The sequence below is a fragment of the Sceloporus undulatus genome, chromosome 3, assembly GCF_019175285.1.
Source record: "Sceloporus undulatus isolate JIND9_A2432 ecotype Alabama chromosome 3, SceUnd_v1.1, whole genome shotgun sequence".
Lineage (NCBI taxonomy): Eukaryota > Metazoa > Chordata > Lepidosauria > Squamata > Phrynosomatidae > Sceloporus > Sceloporus undulatus.
Genome location: NC_056524.1, coordinates 24218808 through 24236534, shown reverse-complemented (window position 1 = coordinate 24236534; position 17727 = coordinate 24218808). Strand labels below are relative to the sequence as shown.

At 41.9% G+C, this 17727-nt stretch overlaps 1 protein-coding gene and 1 long non-coding RNA gene across 2 annotated transcripts in view; one reads left to right on the top strand and one right to left on the bottom strand.

Moving 5' to 3' along the window:
• The window catches only part of GRIA4 (glutamate ionotropic receptor AMPA type subunit 4), a 329124-nt gene that overhangs the window by 24208 nt on the left and 287189 nt on the right, over window positions 1-17727 (bottom strand).
• LOC121925416 lies at window positions 10272-13188 on the top strand. Its single transcript, XR_006102874.1, has 2 exons — window positions 10272-10826; window positions 12057-13188. It is a non-coding gene; the product is annotated as an uncharacterized LOC121925416 (long non-coding RNA).

Here is a 17727-nt window from a genome sequence, read left to right as displayed (position 1 = left end):
CAAAATAATAATAATAATAATAATAATAATAATAATAATAATAATAATAATAATAAAATATTTTGGGGATGTGGGCCCTTCATACAGGCAGAAATATATACATCACATAATTTAGGAATCTGGAAAGTATGTTAATTTTACAGAGGAGTGCATGGGTTGGTTAAATGAAATCACTACTTTTATTTGGTATTCAGATAGAACATAGGCTTGTTAATAGCTATTTCTTGATTGTCAACCCTGCATGCCTGCTGTTTAAAAAACCTGGCAATACTAGACATATGTGACCCCACAAAAGGATTGTGGATTCCCATTCCTGCCTCTAAAATTTTATTTGGTGGAACAATAGACAACTATGCCTTTTACAAAGCGTAATTCTTTCTTAAAATAAGGGATGGTGGCAATGCCTTATTTTATCTTGGAAACCTACTTGACCAAAATTTTTGGAATGGTTTCATTGGTGTAACCTGGAGTGTACCCATGGATGTAGAAAAAAATGACCTGTAGAGTTTACAAGTTGCCCATCTGTGCCTTCAACCATACTTCAGTATTATGCAAGAAAAACCCATAGTGAGCCATAGGCTTGCATGCTTCCAATTTCTCGTGGCTATGAGGAGGAGTTTGGAGGTATTGAATGCAGTGTTTATTGAGGTGGCCAAACTGAATAAATTGTGGCTGATTTATTTAAAACAAGCCAACTCTAAATCATGGGTGATGAAACTGATGCACATGGTTTAGCCATGAATGAATGCAGCCTAGCTCCTCAGGCCTCACGGATCTTGTTTTCAACACTGAAAACACAGTCTTCTATCTTATACAGCTACTTTGCATAGGACTGTCTGTTACTTCTCTATTAGAATTTACATTTTTCCCCAAAATCTTTTTTCCCCCAAACAAGCCCTGAGGAGTAAGCATTGCATACATTGAATAAATATTCCATTTAGAAATAAAATAGGTGCATGCATAATGAGGATCTGTCGGTTAAGTCTGCGATTCCCAAACTTTGGTCCTCCAGGTGTTTTAAATTCAACTTCCTGGCACCCCAGCTACCTTGGTCAACAGTCAGGAATTTTGGGAGCTGAAGTCCAAAACATCTGGAGGATTAAAGTTTGGAAACCACTGCTAAGTCATGCTACTGCCAAAAGGTAAAGAACTCTTACACATGAGAATCTCAGAATATGTCCAAGGTTGCCCATTACTGGAGGGAACATTTGTTAACATGAAACAATTTATATGTGGAAACCTCTTTCTGTTTAGGTGTCAAGCTAGAATTCTGTGTTGAGTTTCAGATGGAGGGCAAGTCTATACTGGCCAGAATACTGTGGGTGGCCTCTAGAATATTCTGCCCTGAATGCCCTCCCCTTCACCCCTTGACTGCTCTCTTCTGCTGAGGGATTTCTTCTCTCATAGTGAACACTGAGTGGCTGCCTTCCCATTCATCACCCAACATCACTGCTGAGGGCAGAACAAGGCACCCAGACATGCTGTCAATGCTGGGCATGTCATTCTGACCTCAGGGTGACTCGCACCCACAACAGTGGTATGGGTGGCTTGCAGGGACCATGAGTGAGGGCAGTCATCTGTTACTGTCACTATGTAAATTGCTACAAGCCCACAACAAAAGGTGAGTTATTTGGATACAAGTTAGAGGGAGAAAGCCTTGAATTGGGTGCAGGCTTTGTGAGGACAGTCCACACCCAATTCATGGCTTTGGCCCTGTATCATGTAAATAGGACCCAGCACGCCTAGAGGTAATTTGAGGTAATTTGTCCATGTAGACAAACCCTAAGACAGGGAAGTATGTTTGAATGCCTTAAATACAAAACAAAACAAAACAAAAACACATTGCTGCCCTTTGTTGCAATGAGATGAAATACCTAATTATCTCTTCCTAAAGCCAATGTTTTACTTTGCCAAAATACATCCTCTGAGTATTCAATGGAACAATTAGGAAATTAGATAGATTTCTTGACAGCTAGACCCTATCGTATCTTAACACACACACACACACACAAACACACACGTTCTTAAACTTCATCTTGAAGGAAAAATTACTCACTCTAAACAAAGGTTATCCTTAAAGCTCAGGAAGAAAAAACTTTTTCCACTTACTTTTTTGAGGACACTGCAACTGGCTGATGACAATCCTAAAACAGTAATTTTAAAAAACAAACCCATAAAAGCTATTCATGAGAGGGTTATTTAGTAGGGTTATTAGCCATATCCATAGACAATTTTACAGCACAGTAAAAAAAAAAATGGAAATAAAAAAGGAATGGAAAAGTAAATGAGAAATTTTAAGCGCTTCTTATTGTTCTGAAATTAAGCTTAAATTGGTTACTAGACCTAACCACATTGCATTTCTTGTTACATCTAGCAGGCCATGTAAAAAACACGTTTGTTTCACACCGCTTCTGTTAATTGCTGCACAATTAAGATACAAACTCAATGGTTCAGAATTAGTGGCTGCCCTTTTTACAGTACTAGGAATTTTTTTTTCTGACACAAGATTTAACATTTATATATTTGGAAGGTTCTAAAAATATTATTTATACATTATGATCATAAAACTGAGATCTCCCAGAAATGTGCAGAGATCTGCAGAGCACATGGAGATGACCAGTCCCATTTTGTGACATAGAACCAGTTTGTAGCCATGAGCCCTATTTGGACCTTATAGGTCTGAGTATTCCAGACATGGAGCAGGGAGTGTGCTAGTTCCATCTGCTCCTCAAGCTTTTCCATCACTCTTGTCACAAGGAGAGCAACTTCCTGCAAAAACAACAAAACAAACAAACAAAAAAGTCTTTCTTCATACGACCAGGAGCTGTAGTTTTCCGGCATGGTGGACTCTATGGACTGTTGTTCCATGTGCAGGGATGTTCTCTTATTTAGAAAGTTACATTTCACATGAGGAGCATGGCAGAAATGCATGTAGAACTGGTGGCACTAGCACACTTATCCTTCTTGCCTGTTCATTTTTTAACCATCAAATAGGGCTCTTTTAACCATATAGAGCTCTATACAGAAAACAATGAACACAACACAGTCTCATAGCATCTTAAAGACCAGTGATCTATTCAAGTCCTTTACTCCAAGGGGCTGTACAGACCAGCCTAAAGCCTGGCCTGAAAGCAGAGCTGGGGTGTAGTGTCCAAATGACGCACACCCTGACTGCTCCCCCAAGGTGGCATGACGCCATGCACCATTCTGCACAGCATCACAGCGCTCCTCTGGCACTGTGTTCCCATTATGCAGCCCCAAATGATTGCCTTAAAGCTGTGGCAACGCAGCTTTTGCGCCCTGCAGTTGTTACAGCCCCAATCTGGGGAACATGGAGGCAGCTGCAGGTCACCTCTTTAGGGGCAGTCTGCACAGCCCCTAAGTCTCAAGTCAAGGCTCAAGTCTCTCCCTTCAAATCTTAAGTCTCAAGTCCTTGCAATATATTGTCAAGTCAAGTCTCAAGCATGGGAGCCAACTTTAATAGAAAGGAATTTGGTGGTGGTGGTGGTGGTGGTAGTGTGTGTGTGTGTATGTAGCTTGAGGCAGAAGGATCTTTCTTAAATTTTTCAAAAGCATTAGAAATTTCCTCTGATGTGCAGCAGGGAGAAATTACTGAGCAGACCTCCACCTCAAGCCCATTGCCTAATGTATTTGATGTTTCTGGATGAAGTTAGACCAGTAAATCAGTTGCTAAAAATATACAAATCATTAATTGAGTGAAGTCAGGACCGCATTTATTGCCAACTCAGATCCAAGTTGAGTCATCGAAGCAACTTGAGTCCAAATTAATTGACTAGAGCAGTGACTCCCAAACTCGGGTTCTCCAGATTTTTGGACTTCAGCTCCTAGAAGCCTCAGCCATCTTGGCCAATGGTCTGGGATTCTGGGCATGTGTGTGAAGTCCAAAACACCTGGAGGGTAGTTTGGGAATCACTGGACTAGAGTTTGTAATATTTGTTTTAGGTACTACTAAAAGGATTGCAAACCCACTCTGGATCATACAGATGCTTTGCATTGAATGGGAACTCTGCTAGTGCTGGACCTTAGTTTGTTACTGACAGATCTCCCATTCAACTCAGAGCAGCTGTGGGATGAGTGACAATAAGTGGATTTGCCTCCCAGTCTTCCATTGTTTGCCCAAATTTGTTAGTCTTTAAAGGTGCCAGTAGACTTTCATGGGTACATCAATGGAAAATGGGAGACAGTAAAATTTAATTAGGAGCTATTGTTTTGTATTTGGTTTTTAAAAAGATACTTTTAAAGTTCTTAAATAAACAACTAACTTCGGGCCCTTTTACACTATACAGTTATAGTGCTATGATTCCACTTTCACCAGTGAAGGCATCCTATGGAATCCTGGGGTATGTAGTTTGGTGAGGACCAGGAATGCCTTGCCAGACTATAAATCCCAGGATCTCATAAAATGGAATCATGGCAGTTAAAGTGGAATCACAGCACAAGAATTTCAAGCCCTTTCTGTGCAGGCCAAATAAACTGCCTCTCCCAGGCCTCTCAACGGGGAGACTGGGTGACACACAGCCCAAACTCAAAGTCTGACACAAACAGATTGTCTGACACCTGGCCCATTCTGTGCCAAACCCAGGGTATAATACCTTTAATATGGATTTAAATACATCATCCTTTGCACCAGATCTTCCAGGAAGATCTGGAACCCTCCAGTCTGATACCCTCCAGTGTCCCTTTCTGCTGCCCAGTGCAACCACCACTGCCACCAGTCACTCATTTTGTTGTCAGAACGAGATGCCCAGCCATGTGATTGAGGCTTGGTGCTTCCTTCTCACCTCTGGAGTGAGTGACTTGCTGCTACAGTGGCTTTGGTGGAAGGCACATTGAGACACCCATGCATACAGCTGATTGTAGTGCGAACGTCATGGAAATAACTCGCTTTCCACAGCAGGTTATTTCCTAGTGTGAATAATCTCCCTAGTGTGAATAACCTCCCTGTTTTCACTCCCTATCAGATATACCCTAATAATGAAGGCTAGTATGAGTATGATACCTCATTCAACAGAACTTTTTCCCCTGGAAAGAAACTGATACATTTGGGTCATACCTTAATTCAAGCTGGTACTATCCATGGTTAGGAAGAAGAAATAAAACCTCATGGAGTTTAAGACCAAAACTCTGAAATTGTGTGTTGTTTTTAATTGCACATGTCTTGGAAAATCTTTAAAAAATGAGCTGGAATTCCACTGAGATGCATTATATAATTATTCAAAATGACCTCATACAGTGATCCCCTGGATATGAAGACAAAACAAGAAAATGTCACCAGAAATAGTCTGGATTCTAATATTTTAACTTACACTGAAAATTGACATTGTAGTCTTATCATTCTTGGGAGACCATCTTAGAAATAAATAAATCAGATTTATATAAATCAGATATATAGATAAATAAATAAATAAATCAGATATGATCGTGGGGAAATCTAACTTCAGAACCTTTATCCTAGCCCTTGTGGAAAAGAAACTATTACCAGCACTTAAAGTGTTAAAGATGACTTAGCAATAATAGTGTTAAACAGCTTTGAGTGATCCAGTTTATCCATTTATTTATTTATTTATTTATTTATTTAATTTATGGTATCCTGCTCTTTTCCCAGGACTGGGATTCATTTCTTATCCACCTGTCCAAATCTCTTTGGGATGTAAATTAATAGCCAGTCTGCACTGGACATATGTCCAGGACCACTCAGGAGCATTATGTTCCAGAACTGGCCCCAGACCAGCCATGACAGTGGCTGCATGCACTGGGCCTCACCTGGTGACCTGGCACAGCATTGCCATCAGGGCCAGCGCTGCCATAGAATCATAGAGTTGGAAGAGACTCCAAGGGCCATTCAGTCCAACCCACTGCCATGCAGGAACACAGAATCAAAGCTCCCTGACAGATGGCCATCCAGCCTCTGCTTAAAAACCTTCAAAGACATAGGGCCCAAACAGACAGGCCAAAATAAAGCTGCTTTGGATCACTTTGGAGGTATGCTGTTTAAATGATGTAGGTGCCCTAAGAGGCCAGAGGCCACACAAAAGCCACTCCAGTCCTTTGCCCCAGCTTTCAGCCTCTTAGAACTAGGCTTGCCATAAGTCAGGACCTCCAAACCGGGACAAATGTAGGACAACATTTTCAAATGTAGGACACGTTTTTTAAAAATGGAGGACATGTGAAAAAGCATTAAAAGCACCAAAAATACACAAAAAAGCCACTTTGAGGGAAAGGGAAATAAATGGGCACCCATCTCCTTCTCCTCCTCCTCCTCATCGCTTGAATTTCGCGCCAGGAAATGGCACTTTTCCCTCCCCCTGGCCAGAGGCCTTGGTCCTCCTCCACCTCCTCCTCCTCCTTCGCCTCCTCCAAAGCTCACTGGCCAATGGCAGACTGGGGCTGGAAACAGGCCAGCCCCTGCTCTTCTGCCACTGGCCAGACAGCTTCGAGGATGCACGCTCCTTTTTAAGCCCCACGCGCGGGTGAGCACGCGCTGCTGCCAGCTGCTGCCTGGGCAAGAAGGAGGAGGAGGGCGGCGCGGCCAAGGAGGAGGAGGAGGAGGAGGAGGGTGGCTGGCCAGTGCCAGCCGCATTAGCGGCCTCGGCAATGGCCGCATGAGCAGGCCCGGCTCAGAGGCCGGGCCCAAACCCAGGATCTAGGGGGAACTGGGCCGGGGCAGGCCTGGTTCCTTGAAAACCGTGATTGCCCCAGGAGCCGCTGGGATATGGCATCCCTACTTAGAACGCATGCATCATTTAAACAGCATACCTCCAAAGTGACCCAAAGCAGCTTTATTTTGGCCTGTCTGTTCGGGCCGATAGACTCCACCACACTCTGAGGCAACATATTCCACTGTCAAACGGTGCTTACTGTCAGGAAATTCATCCTAATATTGAGGTGGAATCTCTTTTCCTGTAGTTTAAATCCATTGCTCTGGGTCCTATTCTCTAGGTCCTATACTCTATCTTCAGTATCCTTCAGGTTCCTTCAGGGCTATCATGTCATTCCTTAACCTTATTTTCTCCAGGCTAAACATACCCAGCTCCTAAGCTGCTCCTCATAGGGTGTGGTTTCCATGCTTCCCACCCTCTTATTTCCTCACTTTAGTCCAGTGTTAGTTTAGCACTCTTGGGTCTAAAACACACTGCAGATATAAACCAGTTTAAGACTGCTTTAACTGCCCTGGCTCAGTGCTAGGGAATTCTGGAAACTGTGGCTTTGTAAGCGATTTAGCCTTGACAAATTAGGAAACAATATTAGAATCGTAAAGTTGGAAGAGAGCACAAGTGTTATCCAGTCTAACCCCCTGCCATGAAAGAAAACACAATGAAATCACCCCCAACAGATGACCATCCAGTGTGTGTTTTGAAACCTCCAAAGAAGGAGCCTACTCCACTGTCAAACAGCTCTTACTGTCAGCAAGTTCTTCCTAATGTTGAGGTGGAATCTCTTTTCCTGTAGCTTGAATCCATTGCTTCATATCCTAGTCTTTGGAGTAGCAGAAAACAAGTTTTGCTCCATCCTCAATATGACATCCCTTCAACATGGCTATTACATCACTTCTTAACTTTCTCTTCTCCAGTCTAAACATCTCCAGCTCCCTAAGGTGGGGTACAGACTGCCAGAAAGAGGTCGCTGGGAGCTGGCTCTCTTTTTTGCATAGCCGCGCCACAGCAACCAAACTGCGTAGTGCGGTTGCGCAAAAAAAGGACCACTAAAATGACTCCTTTTTACGCTACCACCAACAGCTGGTGGTGGCAGCTGGAGGATGTACAGCAGTGACATCATCACTACGTGCACCGTCTATTTGTCACCGTGCAGTGAGGACACCCTTGTCATGTGTGAGGGGTGAGGGGCATCTAGAAGCACCGCCCCTCGCATGTGATGAGGACGTCTGGTGTCCTTTTCGGCCCATCTGTACCAGGTCCAAATCTCTTCTCACAAGGCATGGTTTTTCATACCACTCACCACTTTAGTCTCCCTCTTCTTGATATGTTCCAGCTTCTCCACATCCTTTTTGAACTATAGTGCCCAGAACTGGACACAATATTACAGGAAGGACCCCTAACAACCAAGCGTTCAAATATTGGAATCTCTGATATATCCAGAATTCTCAACGGCAGGCAAATATGTTTTTGTTCAAGCAAGCTTTTAATAGGTAATCTCTCTCATGGAGGCTTCTCACTGTTGTATGTGCTGTCTTTATTTCTGTTTCTAATGTTTGTATTTTGTTAAATGCTGTTTAGATGAAATGATTTTAATTGTTTTCAAATTGTATTGGTAAAATTGTATTGGTAAAAATTTTAGCCAATTTTCTCTGTGAATCCCCTTGTGTTCTACTCCAGGAGAAAGGTGGCATAGAAAATAAACAAACAAATAACAATAACAACAACAACAATAATACTGCTGACAGGGGCAAGTAACAGTGGAGTCATATGACAGCTGTAGCCCTGTGGGAACTTGTTCAAATTTCCCTTCACTTTGGTGCGTTACAGACCACCCAAAACGGGCGGTCTCGCGCCGCTGCCAGTTGCTGCATCCGGGAACCGCAGCAGTCAAACCACGTGGTTCCCGGGCGCAGCAACAAAGAAGAGCCAAAATGGCGCTTCTTCCTGTGCCCTGGAAGATGCGCCGCAAGGCACGCACTCGCGGCACCACTTCTGGTGCACAACATCCAGATGCTGTGCATCTGCGACGTCAAAATGGCGCCACCGCCATTTTGATGTAGTCGTTATGCACAAGGGGCAAGGTGTGTCAGGAAGCGCCGCCCCTCGGATGTAACGAGGGCACCCTATAGGGCCAGTCCAGAATGTGCCTTTGGGATTCAGACTGCAATATGACAGGGTTACAAGGCTCATGCCTCTCCTTCTCCTGCTGCCCTCTAACACATGGAGTTCTGACCTTGTAGAGCAGGGATGGACAAATGTAGATGGAAAGGGGGCCCTATAGGCCTTTGCTTCTCCACAACACTCACCTCCTCAAAATCAATAAATCAGTAAATCAATCAATAATAAAAAACATTATTTGTCCCCAAACTCCCTCTAGGAGGTATGGAGGTATTTTCACCATCATTCTGGGCTTTTCTAAGCCCAGGAGAGGCCTTTTTTTAACAACAGGAAGTTTAAGACACTTCGGCCCGTTACAGACCGCCTAAAAGTGGCGATCTGCCGGCGCTGCTGGTTGCTCCGCAAGGGAGCTGCAGCAGCCAAACCGCGCGACTCCCGTGCAGAGCAAATAAGAAGCTCCAAAATGGCGCTTCTTCCAGCGGCGAGGTTATGACGTGGCGAGGCGCCAATCGCGCACTTGCAACATCATAAGCGTCGAGCGATGTGCGGACATGGCGGTGCCTGTGTGTATAGGGCGCCGCCATTATTACGCCCCCGTCACGTGATAGGGGTGAGGCCGGTGTGGACGCTAGGACCCCGGCCAACCCCTATCACGTGATGGGGGGTCCCCAAAGAGCCTATGTGTAACGGGCCTTCATCTTCCAAATATATATATATATATATATATATATATATATATTATCCAGGGGCTAAATTTGTCCAGCCTCTACCTAAAAATGTTATAAAATGTTGGGCATTTTGGGACAAAATATTTTTTTTGAAAATTTTCACAAAACGTTTTCTTGACACCTGAGGAGCCCAGGTGGCCTCCAAATATGGAAGAAATGCCCCACACATTGCCAGAGGCCATTTGGGGGTATTTTCTTTATACCCAGGGATGCTGCATGTAGCCTGTAGGTCACACTTAGCCCACCCTTGTTGTAGAGGAACTTTGGGAATGCTCTGTGTCTGTGGTAGAAGCGAGGGACCAAAAGGCAAGGTCAGATCTCTCCTCCTGAGCTCAGACCATCATGATATATCATGTCCCTCCAGGTGCTGATGGACTTCAACTCCCAGAAGTGTTATCCAGCATAGCAGTCCTGAGAGTTGCAGTCCAATAGTATCTTCAAGGCCGCCTCATTTCCACTCTGAACTAAATAATGCTCAAAATATCCAATAATACAAATAAATATTAAAATAAAGCAGAACAATTTAATCAATCAAAAATAGGCCCCAGCAGGGTGTAGCAAGGGGGGGGGAGGGAGACAAGATAAGATTTCTGCTCTCGAAAAGGATATTTTCCAACAGTTTCCAAATATCTAGTGTTGCTAGATTAACACCAGTCTTCATCTGAGTGACGATAGGAATGCAAACACAGCAAATTGAAATGGTCTAGGTGTGAACTGTAAGCTGCTTTGATTGTTTTAACAAAAAGTGGGGTACAAATAAAGTTTTATTATTTATTATTATGAACTATTTTCAATATTTTACTCTCTGCTATGTGTGAAATCTGGGAACTGAAGGAATATTTCATTTAGTGGGAAAGAGTTCTTATTTGGGAGGACAACATCCTTATATCCTGCCCCCCTCCAGCCCTGGCCCCCGAATGCTCTAAATTAACTTTTTAGTTCTTGGCACAGATGAATCACCCACTAAGTTACAAAGGCCTTATCTGTACTGGCCAGGATACTCCAGGGGTAGCCTGGAGTATCGTGACCCCACAGCTGCCCTGTCTCCCCCTCATTACTTTGGCTTTCATCCCTGTAATGTTGTGTCATCTCCAGGAGTGTCCAGCTAGGAACCCAGCACATCTGCCACCACCACAGTAATTCATGTCTGAGGTCAGAACAAGGTGCCTAGCAAATGTCACATTATGGGTGACCTGCAGCAGTGGTGGACAAGCTGGATGGTCCAGTGGAATGCCTGCACAGACAGCTGCCACAATGTGGAAATGGAGGACTCTGGATCTTCTCAGAAAACCCAGAGCAATAGGTAAGGTTCTTTTAAATCCCTTGTAACCTTGTTATGTCATGGTTCTGGTAAGGGACATGCCAGACGTAGTCCAGGCTGCCACACCAAAACCAGGGTTTGCACTGTGAGCTGATGTCAGAATCGGGGATTGGGATGGGCCTTTTGACTCATGCAAAGGCCCCAGTCATCCCATGAATAATTTGGCTACAATGCCTACTCTATATTTTACAGCATAGCTTTCCAAATGACATATATGTGAGATGGGAAGGCAGTATTATCATCTCTGTTGCACTGAGGGTGGGTGAAAGGTTGAAACTAAAAGTGGTGTGCATGACACCAGTTGGTGAGTTGACAGAAGAGACAGGATTTCAACTGAGCACCTGTGTATATTTCCTAGTTATTACACTGGACTAGTCCAGCTTTCTTCAACTTGATGGCTTCCAGATATTTGGACTTTAATTGGACCCACCCTACGGGAAAATCCAGATAAATAAACCCCATGATTCCTCAACCTTGGGTATATTATCATGGACAGATGGGAGTTGTAATCCAAAATGTCTGGAGAGTATCAGGTTGGGGGGAACTTGTAGTAAGATCTCATCAGGAACTGATGACCCTGGAGTTAATACTTGACTATAATACTTTACACTTCTATGAAGATAAAAAAAAATAACCTGGACACTTCACAATATTGCATAGATGACTTAGAAGGTAACATAAAATGCTACCCTTTTAGAAGAATGAAGATGCATTGAACTGAAATTATTCACATATTCTTTCTTACAATTAAAAAATGCCTTATTTTTATCATTTCTTTGCAGCACGTTACAAATATTTCAAACATGTTTTAAATGGCACTGTCTCTTATGGGTTTGCTTTCACTGGATAGAATTCTTGGGGATGCCCCCAGTGTATTCTGCCCCCCATTTTTTCCCATTACCTGTGCTCTATCCACAGCGATGATGAGTGGCTGCCTTCCCATGGGATTCCAATTTTTCTTGGTGCTGCCACTAAGATCACAACAAGCCATGTTTTTGCTTTTATGCTTTATATGACTCTGAGAATCCTTTCTCTAACACAACAACCCTGAGTTTATTCAGCTCTCGCTCTTGTATCAGATCCCCTCCAGCTATGCAAATATCAATGACTCCACATATCTTTAACATTTACAAGTTCAGTGCCCATCAAGTAGCTCATTCACTTAGGTCAAAGCTGGGTAATGGTAGTTCTCCCGATGTTTTTGTCCTATAGCTCCTATCAGTCCAAGGTGGCACACTTGTTGGGAGGAAAAAACCCACCACAATAACTGAAGACTACAGTTGGTCTCCCGGGTCTTAAGATGCTTTCAAGTAAGTACTAGCAACTGTGGCAAGTAAGTACTAGCAACTGTAGCCCAGTGATTCCTAAATTCTGGCCTTCCAGGTTTTTTGGTTTTTGGCTCACAGAATACCAGGACAAGATGTTTGAGGCTTCTGGGAACTGAAATCCAAAACACCTGGAAGACCAGAGTGTCAGAATCACTGGATAGCCTTAGAGGTCCCCTTGGTGGAAGAAACACTATTGTGAAGACCTTTGGTTTCTTTCTTCAGCATGATTGACTACTGCTGAAGTTGGAAGACATCATTCTTGTATATTGTTATTTACTTAGTTGGAAGAGGCCATTCAGTCCACCCCCTGTCATTATATTCATATTAAATGTTCTTGCAATGAGAAGGCATGGACACAATGGCTATAGCTGGGGGAGGGTGGGGTTAAGGTATTGTTACTCCAAATAAGAATTCTGCCCCAATGAAGTTTTTATTTAGTCCCCAACTGTTGCTGAGAATGAGACATTAAAAATTGTACACATTTAGAACTCTTCTATCTGATATGTTCTGATCTCCATAGTGGCTTTGCCTGCTGCTCATCTCTAGATGCCTAAAAAGTATTTCTAAATGCTCAACTGATGTTTTAAGTTACTGCAAAGCTAGAAATTTGGAATGAAGGAAAATTTCATTTTGGTGGTAAGAATTCTTATTTGGGGAGCAAGTGCTCATTTTGCTCTTCCTGATGGCTATACCCTTGGATGATGTCAAAATGATTTTGTCTCCTGTCTGGAGGAGATATCTTTGCTGAGTCCTTGGAAGCAAGCAACTTCATAACTATCATATTGCTTGCTTGCAATATCGAGCTCTTTACCTGCTTTCAAAACACAATGGACATGCACAGTTGATTTTTGTTGCTGCCTGCTCCTATAGACAGCTTAGTGATCTCTAACCTATTCATGCAATCTACCTATGATTTTAATATTATCTTACTAGGACAAGACCTTTACAAACGCCAGCCTCCCTGTAGTCCAAGCTTCTGGGAAAAGACAGAGTATAATAAAACCAACAGAATACAATATAATGCATTCCTTTCCTTATTCAAGGCAAAGTGAGTTGGGCCACACATTTTAATGACAGCTACTACTGAGAAACACAAATTGCTTGAACTTGTCATCATTTCTGGAGCAGCTATATGCTTAAAGGCAAAATATGCAATGGAAAAGGAGAAGAAAACTATTAAAACTCTTGCCAAAAAACAAAACAAAAACCAATATCATAAACAATTGTCCTCTGGTTGTGGGAATAGGGTATATCAACAGGGGGAATTTAGTTGTCCCACAATGCGAAGAAACAGCCTACATTCTTAGTAGTAAACTAGATTTCACAGGATGAAACCACAGTTAATAAAACTTTCCCTTTTCAAAGATGCAATATAGCAATCATTTGAGCATTATTTAGACATTACATGGGCTTGAAGCCCACCTCTATGTATAAAGAAAGCTTTATGAAATGAAAATCCAATATGAAACAGATTTAACTGACTCTAGGTCTAATCATGATTTGCAATATTCCCTCCATGAGGGAATAAATCCCTGCAAGAAAGGACATTTTATTCATATCACATTTGAGCTCCTTAATTCATTTTTCCTGCTAGTTGGAAAGGAATAATACTGGGCCTAGGGCTCAGCTCAATGAACCCTTTTGATCCTCTGGAGATCTGAGAATTTGACACAGATTAGAATCCTGGTTCAAAGAGAAGCAACAGATGCTTCTCATCTACAGATTGATAAATATCTTACTGTGACATCCTGTTAGCACCTTATATAAATCCTGATTCAGTGATTGAATGATTCTATGATTCTATGGTCTTCCCAAACTAAGCCCCAGGTGGATTTTTTTCCCTTTAGGAGGCAAGGAAACCAGCACATGGAAGTAAACAACTTCCATTCGAATGGGGAGAAAAATAACCCAAACCATCTTGCTCTCAAGATGGAAGCTGTTCACCTTGGTTGATTTTTGTGTATTTTCATTTGAGCTAAACTTTCAGTTTTTTGGTTGCTTACCTGATTTTACCCGTTATTCCGGGATGCCAAGCATAGATTCATGGATGTCCCAAATCAAAACTAACTCTTGAACATTCAACATTCCCTGCCTTACTAAAGAAAATGGGGAGTATCTCCTTATATTTAAAGATCAATTTTAATGTAGCTTTTACCCCTACATCTTTGTTTCTAGGAGCCTCCAAAAATGAGTCTTTCCTTTATCCAACAAATATAAAGAGCAGGGTATTATGTGAGGAGATTCACTGACTGTTCAAATGAGGGGGCAGACTCTAATTTAAATTTGACTCTGAAGGACATGAGTAGTGCAGACGTACTCTGTGAGCTGGAGATAATAGTTGCCACTCTAACAAGGCTGATACGGTCAACAACTTCTCTGTACTTCATTTTTCTTCTCTGTCAGGAGGACTCTCTTTTCTCCCTTACTCTGGAGAGTCTTAGGGTCCTTTCATGCTACACAGATATATCTCTGTGATAACACTTAAGAGCCATAGTTCAGAATCCTGGGATTTGTTGTTTAGGGAGGAATATTAAGAATTCAGAGAATTCTAGTGCATCACCAAACTACAGACCCTAAAGGATGCAACCATAGCACTTAACGTGGAATCAGAGTGGTGCAGTAGTTTAGTGTGAAAGGACACCCAGATGCAAATCTCCACCTGGTAAACAAATCAGGTGATCTTAGACTATCCCCCAGCCTAACCTAGATGATAGATCTAGGAGGGCTTTCTCCATCTCAGCCCCTAACCTCTGGAACGCGCTGCCCTTCGAGCTCCGCTCAGCCATCTCCCTACTTCAATTCAGGAAGGGGTTAAAAACCCACTTATTTGAACAAGCTTACCCTGACCAGTAATTCTCCCCCCCCCATGTCAGCATTGTGTTTGCCGACATGTTATTTTTATTATTTTTACTGAACTGTTTTTAATGTATTTTATTTGGTTTGTATAATTGTATTGTTATTCCCTGCTGTTCACCACCCTGATTTTTTAGAAGGGCGGTATATAAATAAAATTTTATTATTATTATTATTATTATTATTATTATTATTATTATTATTATTATTAGATTGTTTTTGAGGATCAAGAGGATGGGTGATAAACATACTTAGGAGCATCTGAAAGTTTCCTCCTTCTTTTCCTGCCTGTAATACTTTCTCAGCACATTTCAATTACTTGAACTTGCCATCATTTCTTGAGCAGCTCTATGGTTAAAGCTCAGAGTGTTGATGATACTGTGGATGATCAAAAAGACAAAAAATTGGATCTTAGAAAAAATAAGGGCTACCAAGATGACAAAATTGATGCTGTTATATTTTTGCCACATCATGAGAAGGTATGACTCCTTAGAAAAGACAACGATGCTGGGGAAGGTGGAAGGAATTAGAAAGAGAAGAGTGCATGACAGATGCATAGACTCAATCAGGAAGACCATGGGCCTGAGCCTATAGGACCTGAGCAGAGAGGTAGAAGATAGGGAGACATGGAGATGTCTCATTCCAAAAGTCGACTCAAGGACAACTAACAACAATCAATCCAAGGTGCAGACGTTGACCTTTAAAGCCATATGCTATCCAGTTCTAATTTGCTTTTGGGAATTTGTTGTTGTTCTTATGGCGATCCTAAGGCAAACCTATTGGGGTTTTTTGGCAAGAGAAATGCTGGAGGACCTAGAGATTTCTAGAGAACGTAAATCAGTGAATAATCAAATCCACAAAAATTAAAGCTGCAGACATTGACAGCCAAGTGTATTTGTCTTTTCTTCAAAAAGTACACTATAAGTAAGCAATCTATGCTAGGACATCTACGCTACCACTCAGCTATTGTTTGGTAATGCCAGTTGAGGTAGTGATAAATGTTTGTACTTTTTACAGTTTCATTCCCTCTCACCTCACTAAGTATATCCTCCCCATCCAAAAATATGCATAAATATTTGCTAGCTGAGTCAATTCTCCACGTATATGATGAAGTGGGCAGCAGTCCATAAAAGCTTATATCAAATATAACTTGTTAGTCTTTAAGTGTAGGTACTGTTAGTAAGATAAGGATAAACAGAACCTGTTGTTTTAGCTGCAGAGTCTAACATTTTGAAAACACTGAAAGGTACTATTTGCTGTGTGTCTGTGTTTGTGTGTGTGATTGTGGGGGATCACAATAGTGCCAGCCCAATGTGGCAAATGTGTCCCCCAGCTCTATGACATCACTGTATTTCTCAGCTAATCCTTTCCACATCCGCATCCGTGTAGCTGCTCTTTTGTTTCCCTGATAAGAGTCTGCATTGTAGAGGTAAATAACATGTACACTCTCTTGTGCACATTTGCTTTAATAAGACATACAGATATGAGTGAACAGTTGAAATGCTTCCCAGAAAAATAAAGGTGGAGTTAGGCCATCAAAAATGAAGGAAGGAAGGATTAAAAAAAAAAAATCATTGCTTGGAAGCATTTCTCAGAAATCCAAAGATTCACAACAAGCATCTACCTTAATAAGCATATGTTTGCCCTCTCTTTTTGCTACTTCTTTCTTTAGAGTCATATCATGAGGAGGCTGCCTCAGGAAGCAGAGCACAAGTGCAATGGTGGACTCACTTCATGCTACCATCTCCTTTTCTTTGCACTCAGTTACTGCCTCTCCTACCCTCTTCTTTCACTTTGTGACACCACATTTCTCTCCCTTGCCCCTCATTGTGCTCCTTGCATCCTATCAGTGCAACTTCCTCCCTCCTTTCCCCTCTCTGAGATCTTCTCCCTTCCCTTTTATTCACTTGTTTATCTCAGACCCTAGCACTGCATTCTTCCCTTGCTTCTTGCATTCCACAATTTGCATTGCTTATTCTCATCTTCCCTTCCTTCTTGAGTACCACTGCCTGCACTTCCTGCCCTCTCTTGCCATTCCTGGCATCCTCTCAACTTGCCCTTCCCTTATGTCTTGCCAGGAGCATCTCTACACCTATGCAGAGGGTGGAGGAGGACCACACCAGGTGACACCCTAAAGAGGGGTGACACCACTGCTCCCCAAACATTTGCCTTTTGGCTGAAACAGGCTGTGGCATTCCCCTGCGCCCCTTCAAAACTCTGAAGAGATGGTGTGAACCGGGTGGAGGAAAAATGAGAGACCTCTGTGTTTTTATTTAAAATTAAATTTACAAATTTTAAGTAAAAATATTTTTAAATTAATTTTTATTCTTTTTAAACTTTCTTTTTTATTGGTTTAATTTAATTTTTTTTAATTTCTTAAAAAACACATTGTACTAAAATTTTACTTTAACCACATGAAACTACGTATATGTAAATACATCTAGGCTCTGCATATATATTTAGACTCTGCATATGATATTGTAATTTAAAGGTATAATTTTAATTTTCCCAATTGTTTTATGTCACAACTATGACCATTACATTCAGTGATATATGGAAATTATGATTTATGAATAACATTAGTACTAAAAACCTGCCTTAAGGATTCTGTATGGTGTGGCATGCAAGGAGCTCAATGGGTAGGAGTTACACCAATCCTAGTGATGCTACTGCTTCAAGCATTACTCTACTTGTACTGTTTG